Source organism: Pleurodeles waltl, chromosome 5 (genome assembly GCF_031143425.1).
Source record: "Pleurodeles waltl isolate 20211129_DDA chromosome 5, aPleWal1.hap1.20221129, whole genome shotgun sequence".
Classification (NCBI taxonomy): Eukaryota; Metazoa; Chordata; class Amphibia; order Caudata; family Salamandridae; genus Pleurodeles; species Pleurodeles waltl.
This window is the reverse complement of record NC_090444.1, coordinates 762902158-762917976: the sequence shown is the minus strand read 5'-3', so window position 1 is coordinate 762917976 and position 15819 is coordinate 762902158.

Genomic DNA, 15819 nt, shown 5'->3' with positions numbered 1-15819 from the left:
TGATAGGGGGAAGGTGAGAGATAGACAAACAGAACATTCATCAAGTCGATGAGCATATCACATCTGTTGTGGAAGGTTACCTAATCAATGTATTACTTATAGCTTGCAACATCCAAGATAGGGAAGACCCACACAGCTAAAAAAATTGTTATAGCTATGAAAAGAAAAACGATACTGTATTCAAATGGTTAGTGCATCTGCATTCTTCTGGCATTGCGCATTTTGGGTGTAGGGCTGATAGGCATAGCTAGAGTGCAATGGAACATTCTTCTTACAGATGAGATGGGCTATGGATAAGATGGCAGTATTGGAAAGTCAAGAGAAGCATGCTGGTGCCTGAGGAGAAAGAGGGCACAGGCCGGTACAGTTATGTGCAATTAACTAAGAAGTAAGAATAACCAATCTTGTACCACCATTCACAGACAGCTAGTTTCATGTACCCGGCTGATCACTCTAAAAATAACAGCATTTAGGGATATGTTTACAAAGTATTTTTCCAGCCTCAAAAAGGCCGATTCTCAGAATTGGCCTGTTTGTGACTAGCAAAATGCGTTTTAGGATGTACAAAGCCCAAATTGCGAGTTGGTAACTGTTAGAAATTAGGTCTCTGGTTGGCAGTCAGTTTGCACTCTGTCCAAGCAGGGACCCTCACTATAGTCAGGGTAATGGAGATACACACCTACGATAACCCCTGTTCACCCCCTTGGTAGCTTGGCACAAGCAGTCAGGCTTATCTCAGAGGCAATGTGTAAAGTATCTGTACCAAAACACAGTAATACAGTGAAAACACAACAAAATGGACACCACAGCAGTTTAGAAAAATAGCAAATATTTATCTAAATCAATCAGGACCAAAACGACAAAAATCCAACATACATAAATCATGAATTTTTAAAGTAAAGGAGTCTTATTCCATAGAAAACAATAGAAACGTTGTTGTTACACAAGTACATGGTTTGCGTAAAAAATAAAGCCTCACAGGTGAGCGTGCATTGGAAAAGTCAGCAATGCATCGATTCCTTATTCGCAAATGAGGCCGTGCATCATTTCTTCTCCGGTCGGGTAGGAAATGTGTAGTTTTTCTCTCCCGCAAGAGAGTGATGCGTTGATTTCCAGACAGAGCACCGCGCGATGATGTGTGCAAAATCAGCCGAATGGTTATGAAAAACCATGCTGCGTGGGGTTTGCGTTGATTTTAGCTGCTGCAAGCGGGTGTTGCGTCATTTCTCCAGCTGCGATGCAGGTGATGCATCGATTTCCCAGATGCAATGCAAGTGGTGCACCGATTTCAGTCACGAGGAAGGTTGCGCATCGCTTCTGCAGCCACTTTGCAGGTGGTGCATCAAAATGTTCCTTGCACACCTTCCTGTGCTTGGATTTCTACCAGCTTCACCTTTCAAGGGCCCGGGGACTGAATAAGGCACCACTTGGCAGGGTGGCCTGCAAATAGTCCAGATGCTGGCAGAGGAAGGCTTTGATTACCCTGAGACTTCAAAACAGGAGGCAAGCTCAGTTCAAGTCCTTGTGGACACTTTATAAGCAGGAATATAGCATAAAGTCCAGTTTCTTTCAGGCAGAAACAGCAACTTCAGGCCAACCTAGCAAAGCACATTCACAGGCAAAGGGGAAGTACTCCTTCTCCAGCTCTTTTTGGCAGAGGCTCCTCATGGTTCCAGTAGTAATCTGAAAATCTGGGGCTTTGGGTCCACTACTTATACCTTTGAAGTAGGCAAACTTCAAAGGAAAGTCTCTGTTGTTCACAAGATTCTGCCTTGCCCAGGCCTAGCCCCAGACACCCACCAGGTGGTTGCAGACTGCATTGTGTGAGGGCAGGCACAGCCCATGCAGGTGCAAATGTCAGCTCCTCCCTCCACTCTAACCCAGATAGCCCATCAGGATATGCAGGCTACACCCTAGCTCCCTTTGTGTCTCTGTCTAGTGGAGATTCACAAACAGCCCAACTGTCAATCTGGCCCAGACATGGATTACACAAGCAGGCAGAGTCACAGAATGGTTAAGCAAGAAAATGCCCCCTTTCTAAAAGTGGAATTTTAAAACTGACAATCTAAAACAAACTTTACCAAAATATGTATTTTTAAATAGTGAGTTCAGAGACCCCATACTCCACATCTCTATCTGCTCCCAAAGGGAAACTTCACATAAACGATATTGAAAGGCAGCCCCCATGTTAACCTATGAGAAAGATGGGCCTTGTAACAGTGAAAAACGAATGTGGCAGTATTTCACTGTTAGGACATGTAAAACACATCAGTATGTGTCCCTCCTTTAACATACACTGCACCTTGCCCATGGGGCTACCTAGGGCCTACCTTACGGGTGCCTTACATGTATGAAAAGGGAAGGTTTGGGCCTGGTAATTGGGTACACTTGCCAGGTTAAATTGACAGTTTAAAACTGCACACACAGACACTGTAGTGGCAGGTCTGAGACTTGTTTACAGGGCTACTCATGTGGTGGCGCAATCAAGTGTTCCAGGCCCACTAGTAGCATTTGATTTACAGGCCCTCAGCACCTCTAGCACTCTTTACTAAGGACTTACGAGTAAATCAAACATGCAAATCAGGGCTAAACCAATCACCAATACAATTTACACAGAGAGCATATGCAGTTTAGCACTGGTTAGCAGGGGTAAAGTGCTCAGAGTGCTAAAGCTAATAAAAACAGGTTAAAAAAAAAAAGAGGAAGGAGGTAAAAAGTTTGGGGAAGACCCTGCAAGAAGGGCCAGGACCAACAGTAACATTCTAACAGAATCACAGTTTGGAGGTTGCGATTTTGTATTAGGAAGAGGCGTGCTAAGGGCATCCCTTCCTGAGACCAAATCTGAAAGGTATGTATGAATGTTTTGCTACCAAAATGCTGTTGCAAAAATGTGCAGTTTGCCACCAATAGAACGCTGGTAGCAACCCATTCGCAAATGGGAAGGGTGTTCCTAATGGGCCCCTTCCCCTTTGAGAAAGGTTGGGGAAATATTTCTCAAAAGCAGGCAGTGTTAAATGTTTCATTTTTTCTTTCAAAACGCATCTTGTTTTCCTTCAAGGAAAAAAGGCTTCATTTAAAAAAAAGATTGCTTTATTTAAAAAGTAGTCACAGACATGGTGGTCTGCTGACCCCAGCAGACCACCATCCCTGTGATTTTGGCCATTCCCAATGGTTTGCAACATGTGAATATTTATGAGGCAGGTTCATTTGTGACCCACTGGGAATCACAAACAGTGTCAAACACACTGTTGTGAGTCACAAAAAGTAGCAATTAGGAACTTGCAAAATGTGGTGATCATACATGTGGCCCTCAATCTCGTACCACCATTAACAGACAACTAGTTTCATGTATCCGGCTGATCACTCTAACAATGACAACATGTTTCAGTGTTCAGAACAGCAGACAACAATTCAACCACTTAAATATAAACTGCCATTTGAGCCACCACTCTGTATTTTCCTAAACAACACACCTCCTAAGTCCACAGGGGTAGGCCCCATTGAATCCCATTGTTTCCAATCAAAGCAGATACTAGGCAATGGTGCTTCTTCTGGGCTTTATCAATAGTACTTAAAGATTTATTCCAGCCAAAAGACATAGGCCCACATTATGAACTTGGTGGGATACCCTGCTGCCAACCGTGCTGTCAAATAATGATGCCTGGAGCCTCACCGCCATTGATGGCGGTGAGGGCTGCCAGGTGCCATGCTGGCGGTCAGTGGCGGGGATGGATGCTGCTCCACCCTCACCGCCACGTCAGTCCAGACATCACCACGCCTATAATGATGCATTGATAGGCATGGCGGTGCATGGAGAGGCAGCAATGGCGGTGGCGCAACATCCAGGGAGCCTGTTCCCTCCCGGAGCCGCGCGACTGAAGCAGTAAGTGCTGTCCGAGAGGGTAGGGGGTTGTGTGTGTGAGTGTGCGAGTGCCTGGGGATGTGCATGAGTGTATGTTGGGGTGGGATGTGTGTCTGAGTGTATGTATGCATGTGTGCATGTAGGTGAATGGTTGCATGAGGATGTGTGGGTTTGGGGTTTGAGGGGACCTGTATGTAGGGGTGGGTGATGCTGAGGGTCTAGCTGGGGGGTCCTTCATGGGGTGGAGGGTTGGGGGGTGGTTTCCTGGGTCTCAGGGAACGGGGTGGGGGCTGTTCTAGGGGCTTGTGGAGTGGGTGGATGTAGTTGCAAAGGGGGCCTGGCATGTCACATACAGGTGAGAGAAATGGTTATTCCCATCCCCCCAGGAAATCAATGGTTGAAATGGGATCAAAATCCCACCAACGGTCCAGCCTCCACCACCCGGATGAATGTGCCTACAGTTGTCCCGGCTGTCAAATCTGGCCTGGCGGTGGGTGGTAGTGAATTGGCTGCTCTGCAGCCAGTTCACTACTGTGTTCAGAATATGGTGGTCTGGACTGTTATGTCATTGGCGGTAATGACCGCTACCCCCGGCATGGCGGTCCAGACCGCCATGTTCATAATGACCACCATAGACCTGTAGTGTTGACAAGAAAATTAAAAGAATGTGGGAATTAGTAACTTTAGTTTAGTCTTAGTAAATAAACTGACAGGTCTCAGAAGAACTTAGCTATGATGGACTTATGTTAATGATGAATAATGTATTTGATAATACTTATTGGTGCAAGTAAGGTGCTGGTTTCAAGTGTGTGGTGTCCTTATATTTCTGACTTCTCCATGGAAGTGATACACAAATATAGGGCAGTCTCAGTTTTAAAATCTTCACTGGCAGATCAGCAAGGGAATGAAAGGATTGTAATGGGAGGCGTCTTGTTCTTTAACTTCTTCAATGATGTAAATGAAGGTTAAATTAGTCTTTTTCAGCTTTCACTTCTCAGCTAGGGGTGGTTGGTGCAGCATCTTCCCCAGCCGGGGTACCCTGCAATAACTACGCCGTGCATGAAGCTGTGTATTGCACGTCTTTAGTCGTTTGTGTGTAACCGTGAATTCAACATTCTAAACCTGCATCACTTCACAACATTCTCACACTTGTTTCACAGTTCTACACAGTCTTTCAGGAGCTGAAAGGGTTTTGTCATTTATGATTCACTCAACACTACATCTCCCCCTCTGTTAAATAAAAAAAATATTTTTTATAACAAACTATACACAATCATAGCTCGTCAATGAGACTTCATGGCACTCTGATTACTTGTCCCAGTCTTGTCTTCAAAAACTGGGAACCGGCAATGGAAGTGTCCATGATCTGCGTTGGCAATGCAGGCACACCAGCAGTCTAGGGTTAGTCAATTGTCCTTTCTGAACCAGTCCCTGCATCGACATCAGTCTCTGATGAGTGGAGACCACATGTTTGAAATATGAGGAATTTCACATCATGGATTTCTTAAGACATTGAGCAGTCACCATGTGTCCTTTTCTGGTTAGGACATGGAATTGCTTAGCATCAAATGGAGCATCAGACTTACATTATCTCAACTGATGAACAAGCACTCAAACTTCTTTCATGAAAACAATGCTTTTACATGTCGTAGGTAGTCTGCATAGGTTTTATTTTCTTTCTACCATCCATATCTTTGTTGAGGGTTTCTTCCTCAGTACCTGATCTTTTGTTGGTCCATTGAGTTAACTTGCTCGTCATTGCTCTTAGAAACATCAAAGTTGCAGGGCTTTCACCTGTTGTCAAGTGAGGAGTTGAACTGTAAGCTCGTAGATTAGAATTTAGGACAGTTTTATGATTGAGATTTTCCAATATGGCACGCTGGACAGATTTCTTTAATGTACTTGTGAAATGTTTGACAAGGCCATTAGCCTGTACCCAAAGAGGTGTGATCTTCTGATACTACACATTAATATGACTAAGAAAATCTCTGAATTCTCAACTGTTGAAAGGTGGGCCATTGTCAGATTTTAAGATTGCAGGAATACTCTATGTCACAAAGATGCCTTCTAATCTGTTGATGACTCTTTCTTGAGTGATAGATGATAGATATTCTTTCAAAGAAATAGGGGAGTATAAAGCAACAATCACCATTAGGTGATGTTCATTGTCAAGAAGAGCAAAGAAGTCAACAGCAAGTCTTTTCCATTCACGCTTTGGCAACTCTGACATGCTTAAGAGGTGTTGAGTGGTTTTCGATGAGAGGCAGTTGCATAGACAACAGTCCTTCAACTCTTTTATCAACATGAGGAAACCAAACTTGTTCTCGGAGAGCTTGCTCTGTAGCAACGATTCCATGATGTCCTTCATGGGCAACTTCAATTAACTGATGTCGCACACTATCCGGAATAACAATCCTTGAACCTCTTAGTATAATGTCTCCTTGAGTCAATGACAGTTCATCTTTGACATTCTTGAACTTCTGGTATTCACTGTCACTGGAAAGAGATCAAGGCCCGTATTTATACTTTTTTTGCGCCGCATTTGCGTCGTTTTTTGATGCAAAAACGGCGCAAACTTGCAAAATACCATTGTATTTTGTAGGTTTGCGCCATTTTGCGCCAAAAAAAAAAGCGGCGCAAATGCGGCGCTAAAAAAAGTATAAATACGGCCCCAAGTGTGCTGATTCCAAGACTGATGTGTAATAACATCTTTTAGGTTTAACATGTCACTATCATGTCTCATGGCAGTGATAATTTTCTCCAACAATATGACAGCTGGTGTGTTTGATTTTACAATTGAGTTTATTTAGGCTTCAACTGTCTTGGAAGAGGCACCATGACACTGTATAGGCACTCTGGAGAAGTAGTCAACAGGGTTTTGATCTTTCCCTGGAAGATGCAGAATTGTGTTGTACTCGTGTAATCTGAAACCCCAACGTTAAATGCATGACTCATCTTTACTGTTGGATTGGCAAAGATGGTCAACAATGCTTCATGATCAGTCACAAGTGTACAAGGCTTTCCGTATAAAGACATGTGGAAATATCCCCAAGCCCACACCACTTCTAAATTTTCTTTTTCAGGTTGTGAATAAACACGTTCAGTTTGGGACATACTTTTGCTTGCATATGCCACAATATGTCATCAAGCATTTGAGTGTCCACTGTGCTATGCAAGGATTGGGCCAAACCCGACTGGGCTAGCATCAACAACAACTTCTGTATGAAGCTTTTGAACAAAATATGCCATTTCAGTAGCGTTGTCAAGAACATGTCTGATTTTCTTAAAGCTTTACCTGCAATTAGGTGACCAATGAAATGAAACATTCTTTTATTTCAAATCTCTCAATGGAGCACTGACAGTGACAAAATCTTCTATGTATCTGGAACAATAACTGGCCATGCCAAGGAATGAACGTAACATGGATACATCTTGTGGGGGACTTGCAGTTGACAATGCTTGCATTAGTGGGATCAGGTGTCATACCCCTATTGGAAAACATATGGGCAAAGTACTTTAGTTTTATTGAATTCACTTTTCGGAGCATTTAAAGGTAAGCTAATATCAACCAGTAAATTACACAATTGCCTGAGGGCTTTTTTGTGCTGCTTTTGTGTACCTCCAAAAACTAATATGTCATCACTGTAGTTGAAAGCATTCATGACAGGCTGTATGATACGTCGAATGACATCTCAAAAATTATTTGCAGCAGAAATCATTCTTTTATATTAGAACAGACAAATATGTTTAGAAAAGGATGCAATGTACCTGCAATGTACCTGTAATTCTCCTTGAGTTACAACTGATATCCGTTTTTAAATCAGGGAGAGAGAAGACTTTCACATGATTCAATTGTGTTATCCTATCAGCAATATGCGGAACTGGAAGTCATTCTCTTTCAATTGCATTGTTCGTTTAATGCATATCCACACGGATGGGTACAGTTCCTTCACTGTCCTTTTTTGGTACTACCACTATTGGAGGAAACCTTGGCATTGGACCAGTAGAACGCTCAATGAGATCATATTTCAATAACGAGGAAAGTTTCCTTTCAACAGCTTCTTGCAAATGAAATGCAATTCTTCTGTGCCTCTGTGCAACAGGACATACATCCTCATTAATATGCAATTGTATTTTAATAGTCTTAAGTTTTCTTAACCCATGAAGCAAAAAAGGGAACTAACTTACTACTTCATGATGAGCATTAATGTTGTAGTTCGCTGAGATCAGTCCCATATCAGCAGCTGTGCTGAAACTGAGCAAACAGGCACTTGATGCCGTACCTTGAAGCACATGAATGGGTGCTTGCCCTTTTGTCTTCTTGCGTTTAATCATCACTATGAATTAACCTTGACTTTTCATGTGTATACTTTGGTGTTTAATGGCGATAGTCTCTGTAATGGAGATAGTTTTTTATATTTCGTTTCTGGCATAATGTTTATCGACATACCACTGTCGATAAAGAAAGGTATTAAACAACCTTTTACTTTCAGTGTAATTATCGGACAATGTTTAAATGACTTCATGCTTTCTCGTGCTGACTTTTCTTTGACTGATATTTCTGTTTCCAGGTGGCTAGTCTCACATGCTCACATTTTTGTGAGGTAAACATCAACATTGCAGAAACATGTTCTTCACTTTCACTTGATATTGATACTGAAGGACTTTTTGACGATGATTTAGATAATGATAGACTTCATTCGGTGTCGACTTGTCTCAACTGGTGTTTTCACTTAACCTGATGGGTGTGCTTCGAACATTGCTTCTGGAGCATTTGGCCTGCCATTTTGTCTTTTTGCCGTGACACACTTGCATTTTCCTTCACCTTGCAAATCCTTACAAAATGTTTTTTCTTCTTACAGCCTTTGCAACTTTGTTCAGTGGCGGAACATTTACCTTCATATGGAAACAACAATCTATGCCTCAACACAACTTCTTTTTCCTTGGAGACATCACATTGTGTCCTTCATCTTTGTGTTTCTGCTTTCTTTTTCAAGTTCATACCTGACTCACTGTAGGCACCTTCGGGCTCCATGTCGGCAGCATGTCAACTGACATGCTCTTCAGCTCTGTCAGCCATGCAAACTCATTCCAGACTAAGGAGCATATTTATACTCTGCACCCAATTAGCGTTTTTTTTTTTACTGTAATTCGGTGCAAAACTAACTCCATATTTAGAATTTGATGCAAGACCGGTCTAACACCAAATTTATGGAGTTAAAGTCATTTTTTGGAAGTGGAGACCTACCTTGCCTGAATCAGATGCAAGGTAGGCGTTCCCATGCAAAAAATTACTCTATGGCCTTAATGATATATTTAGGGGCATATTTATACTCTGGGACATATTTATACTCTGCACCGAATTAGCGTCATTTTTTTACTCAAATTCAGTGCAAAACTAACTCCATATTTATACTTTGGTGCTAGACCCGTTTAGCACCAAGGCCCTGATTTATACATTTTTTGCGCTGCATTAACATAATTTTTTTATGCAACAGTGGTGCAAACTTACAAAATAATGGCCCTTATTTATACTTTTTGGTGCAAAACTGCACTAACTCAGTTTTGCACCAAAAAGTGTAGCACCGGCTTGCACCATTTCTGTGCACCAGCTGGGCACCATATTTATGGAATGGTACAAGCAGGTGCAAAGGGTAGGCTAGAGTTAAAAAAAAATACTTTAGTCGGGTGGGGCTGGCGGTATAGAAGAAGGGGGTATAGCACCAAAAAATGACTTTAGGCAGGTTAGAGTAAACAAAAAATGATTCTAACCATATTAGCGTCATTTTACGGTGCTAAAGCTACCATGCCACATGACTCCTGCCTTAGAAAAGGCAAGAGTCATGCCCACCACCCCAATGGCCAGCACAGAGGACAAGGGTCCCCTGGGCATGGCCATTGCACCCTGTGCAATGTATGGGGCCCATTTCAGGGACCCCTATGGCACTTTAAAAAACAAAATGTAATCTTACCTGTGCTTACCTGGGATGGAGTCCCCATCCACCGCTGTCCCTCTTGTGTTGAAGAGGGTGCCCCTGTGGCCTGGGGAGGGCACCTGTGGCCTTATTCCGTGGTGTTCCACCATGGAAATAGGCCCACAGGTCCCCTAACGCCTGCCCTGACCTAGGCTTTAAAAAATGGGGCAAAGCAAGCTTTGCACCATTTTTTGACTCCTCCTCCTTCCCTTGCACCATTTTTGCATGGGAGTATAAATATAGCGTAAAGGCCATAGAGTCATTTTTTGTACAGGAACACCTACCTTGCATCTCATTATGGCAAGGTAGGTTTCCACTTCCAAAAAATGACTTCAACTCCATAAATTTGTCGCTAGATGGGTCTAGCACCAAAGTATAAATATGGAGTTAGTTTTACATCGAATTAGAGTACAAAAAATGACGCAAATTCAGTGCAAACAGAGCATAAATATGCCCCTTAGCGTCAAAAAATGACGCTAATCTGGTTAGAGTCATTTATTTTGACTCGAACCTGCCTAACGTCATTTTTTTTTACACTAGCCTACACTTTGCACCGGCTTGCACCATTCCATAAATGTGGTGCCCAGCTGGTGCTAAAAAATGGTGCAAGCCGGTGCAAAACATTTCGGTGCAAAACTGTGTTCCTGGAGTTTTGCACCAAAAAGTATAAATAAGGCCCTAAGAGTTTCTCTCATCATTCTTAGTCTGAATGAATCTGACAGGCACCCGTCAATAAGTCCGAAATGCATTGCTTCCTCATTATTAATTTCATGAAACCAACAGTGTTTGAAGAGCGTATCAGTCTCTCAATAAACTCATCTCTGGTTTCACCAACTCTCTGTCATTCTTGACTGAAAATGTACCTTTGGTAATCTACATTTGTAATTGGATTGAATTTGAGATTCAAGGCTTCTATAATTTTACTTTACATAACTTAACCATCTCACAGAACTTTCTTTCTGACTTATTTTACACCTTTACCAACAAGATTCTTAGGGGCATATTTATACTCTGTTTGCACTGAATGTGCGTCAAAGTTTTTGACGCACATTCGGCGCAAACACAGCCCCATATTTAAACTTTGACGCCTGACCCGCGGACGTCAAAATTCCACCATGTGCGTAATTTTTTGGAAGCGGGAAACTGCCTTGGGTTAATGATATGCAAGGTAGGCGTTCCCTTCCAAAAAATGACTTTAAGGCCTGTGCGCCTTATTTATACCACAGTGTCATTTTGACGCACAGGAGGGGGTGGGCCTTCAAAAACGGCACACAGCCTGATGTGTGCCATTTTTTAATGCCTGGGTCAGGGCAGGCGTTAAGGGATCTGTGGGCTCAGAAGGAGTCCAGAGGTGCCCTCCCCTGCCCCCAGGGACATTCCCTGCCACCCTCGCCCACCCCTGGAGGACCCCCATGGATGGGGGGACCCATCCCAGGGAACTAAAGGTAAGTTCAGGTACGTATTTTTTTACGTTTTTTTTAAGTGGCATAGGGGGGCCTGATATGGGCCCCCCCTACATGCCACTATGCCCAATGACCATGCCCAGGGGACATAAGTCCCCTGGGCATGGCCATTGGGCAAGGGGGCATGACTCCTGTCTTTGCTAAGACAGGAGTCATGTCAATGGGGATTGTGCGTAAAAAAAAATGGCCCTAGTCCGGTTTGAGGCCTGATTTTTGCCTCAGACCTGACATGCACCATTTTTTGACGCACACCCCCCATTTTCCATACGCCTGCGCTGCCTGGTGTGAGTAATTTTTTTTTTACTCAGACCAGTCCGTAGCGCCGGCTAACGTCATTCCATAAAGAAGGCGCCCGCATGGCGCTTTGGAATGGGGTTAGCCGGCGGTGAAATTTTTGATGCACAACTGCATTGGCGCAGTTGTGCTTGAAAAAGTTGAAATATGCCCCATAGGGTATTTAATAACCTTCTTGTTATATGTTTAATATAGTGCATCAATGAAATAATTAAGGCCCGTATTTATACTTTTTGACGCTAAACTGCGCTAACGCAGTTTAGCGTCAAAAAGTTTAGCGTCAAAAAGTTTAGCGCCGGCTAACGCCATTCTGAAGCGCCATGCGGGCGCCGTATTTATTGAATGGCGTTAGCCGGCGCTAGCAGACCGGCGCTGCCTGGTGTGCGTGGAAAAAAAACACGTACACCAGGCAGCGCCGGCGTTGGGGAAAATGGCGTTAGGGCGTCTTAAAAATGGTGCAAGTCAGGTTGACGCTAAAAAATCGCCTCCACCCGATTTGCGCCATTTTTAACGACGCCCACACGCCATTTACATGACTCCTGTCTTAGTAAAGACAGGAGTCATGCCCCCTTGCCCAATGGCCATGCCCAGGGGACTTATGTCCCCTGGGCATGGTCATTGGGCATTGAGGCATGTAGGGGGGCACAAATCAGGCCCCCCTATGCCCCAAAAAAATATTAAAAAAATAAAAATGTATACTTACCTGAACTTACCTGAATGTCCCTGGGATGGGTCCCTCCATCCTTGGGTGTCCTCCTGGGGTGGGCAAGGGTGGCAGGGGGGGTCCCTGGGGGCATGGGAGGGCAGCTGTGGGCTCATTTTGAGCCCACAGGTCCCTTAACGCCTGCCCTGACCCAGGCGTTAAAAAGAGGCGCAAATGCGGGGTTTTTTGCCCCGCCTACTCCCGGGCGTGATTTTTGCCTGGGAGTATAAATACGACGCATTTGTGTCGCAGTCATTTTTTTGGACGGGAACGCCTACCTTGCATCTCATTAACGCAAGGAAGGCGTTCACGCAAAAAAATTACGCTCTTTCCTCATACTTTGGCGCTAGACGCGTCTAACGCCAAAGTATAAATATGGCGTTGGTTTTGCGCCGAATTTGCGTCGAAAAAAAAACGACGCTAATTCGGCGCAAACGGAGTATAAATATGCCCCTAAATGTCTCTATCTAAGCAGTCCATCTGTTGCCAATAATATGTTTTATGACAGTATCAAAGGGTGGTGGTGGTTTCAGAAATGCAGCAGCATTATAACTGTTTATGAGATTGGCTGACACTGAAAATGGCGTTCTCTCTGACACTGTCCACTAGAATCTGCTCCTTTCCTGCCATCTCTAAGGCCTGTGATGTGCTGGCCTCTGGGTCATCTTGGACAGTCTGTGGATTTCTGACCTCTTTCTTGGTCTCCATTGGAGCCCTTCACTTTTCTGGAGGCTTCTAAAGCCATGCTGAGCCACCACCTGGCAGCTTTGGTGCTCTGCTGCTACAGTTATTTGACAACCCCTGTGCTTCTTCTTGGGTCTCCTCCCCCGCTGCTGAGGTCATAGAGCTCTTCTTTGAAGCCTCTGGTACGTGTAACAACAGTTTTCTTTATAATCAATTGTTCTGTCAGCTACCACTTTCATGTATCCAACTCGCATTTGACTATGGTAGTTTCATCTCTTTTTTTTCTGTATTTGTTTGTGGTTACCTTTAGTGTTATCATTCCATATGATTTACAGCTTTACGTTGCATAGTAGCGTGGTACCTCTGTTTACGTCCTTGCTAGCAGGTTCTTGGGCACAGATGTGTAGACTTCTCAGTGAAGCTTTCTTTATCTTCAACTGCATCACACCGGCTGGAGCTGCCCTTTGACTCCACATATGTCAAATGTCAACTCTGCACTTCAACGGGTGCACATGTGGTACTCACAAGCTGTTTGCTTGGACCACGGCAAACTCTTTGGAGATCTTTGGGCTGCTTATCCACTATCTTTTCACCCTTTATAGCATCTTTCCCAGTCATTGGTACCCAGCAATGCCTACACCAACACAGAGCTGTGTATTACACTTCTTTATTTAATTGCGTGCAACCGCAAACTCAACATTTTAAATCTGCATTCACTTCACTACATTCTAACACTTATGTCACAGTTCTACATCATCTTTCAGGAACCAAAAGGTTCTGTCATTTGTAACTCACACAACACTATAGGTGCTATTCAGGGAATTTGACTCTGTGGAATTCCACAGAATTACAAAAAAACTCCAGAAGATTCCACAGAATTCTGCCAACAGACAGAAACAGGAATGTTGCACTGCTCACGCTGTGTTTTAGGGCCTGAAGCACGTTCTGCCCTGAAAAATAAGCATGAACAGAACCACGTAGGACATCAGAGGGTACAGCTACTCAAATTGATTTTGCTGCTGCTCAAGTAGATTTTCTCCTCAAACGGCAGCCTTCTGACTGCAAACAGTTGTGACTGCCCACTTTGAAAAAATCTCATCAGATGTCCTCCTAATGGCCAAAAATCACTGTAGGGGATCACAAATCTCACCTATGCCATCTTCCCATTTTGGCACTTACACAAGAAAAAGTTCTGCCAGGCAGGGATTGGCTGGAATCTGGCGAGATCTCTTTGTTAAAAGAGTAATGTGCATTTGCCAAGCTTCCCCCAACCCGTGGGCAGAATTGAATATTTCACCCACCCGTATGCTCAGCCAGCACATGCCAAAAAATTGCTGTGTCCTCCTTATTGACTGACTATGTGTCATGAACACTGGGCCCCTCCACCTCAGTTTGTTATTTACAATAGGTGGTGTCAGTAAGCCACACACAAAATATAAATTATATTCAATTTCTATTTGTTTTTTTTTTAGCAGTCCTCCTATATGTAACTTCTCTTGCATAAGTCTGGAAAGGAGAATTCATCCTCAAACTCAGAGAGTTATCCAGATGATAATCACTGACCCAACTCGTTTGCCTGCATCATCTTTGGTTTTCTCAGCAGCATTATGATCTTTTGGAAAGAAGTGTTTATTCATTTTAATCATCAACAGTCTCTCCATATTGTGAAGCAAGAGACCGGTTCTTCTGACTGTGATAACTGCACCAGCTGCACTGAAGCATGCTCCAAAGAAATACTGGCTACATGAGATATATTTTATTACAAGCCTGCTGAGCTCTGACCACTGTGCCCATTTACCATACCAATATGTCTATGGGTTTTGATCCTGGTACACCCTTATTGGGTTATCTAAATAGTCTTGGGACATCTTCTGAATTGTCATTGGTGCTGCCAATTGCTGTGCCTCTGCACTTGACTTAAGTAGTGCTGAATGAAACCAACCCATTGCAGACGTTGGCTGTGAATTTAAAGTGGGTTTTGCTGTGGGTTTTTGAGTAGCTTCCTATGGTGCTGGCTGCTGTTGTACAGACTGCAAGCTAAAACACTGCTCCCTTTGAAGGTTTAAAGCTGCACTTCAGAACATTTTCCCCCGTTTTGAATTTGGTGTCCTCCTTCTAGATCACTGATGATCTAAGGCTTGTAGACCTGAACATCCACTTCAGTAAGATGAATGAAAGTGTCCAGAGCTTTTTTGTATTGTGGATCCAATATCAGGGCAAAGACGTAGTCTTTAAAGGACACAGGCCCATATTTATACTTTTTGACGCAAAACTGCGCCAACGCAGTTTTGCGTCAAAAAAATTAGCGCCGGCTAACGCCATTTAGAAGCGCCATGCAAGCGCCGTATTTATTGAATGACGTTAGCCGGCGTTAGCCGCCGGCGCCGTCTGGTGTGCGTTAAAAAAAACGACGTACACCAGGCAGCGCCGGCGTAGGGGGATATGGGGCTTGGCGTCAAGAAATGGGGCAAGTCAGGTTGAGGCAATTTTTTTGCCTCAACCCGATTTGCGCCATTTTTTTTCACTCCCAACCCCCATAGAAATGACTCCTGTCTTAGCAAAGACAGGAGTCATGCCCCCTTGCCCAATGGCCATGCCCAGGGGACTTCTGTCCCCTGGGCATGGTCATTGGGCATGGTGGCATGTAGGGGGGCACAAATCAGGCCCCCCTATGCCACAAAAAAAAAAAAAAACACGTACCTGAACTTACCTAAATGTCCCTGGGATGGGTCCCTCCAGCCTTGGGTGTCCTCCTGGGGTGGTCAAGGGTGACAGGGTGGGGCCCTGGGGGCATGGGAGGGCACCTCTGGGCTCCTTCAGAGCCCACAGGTCCCTTAA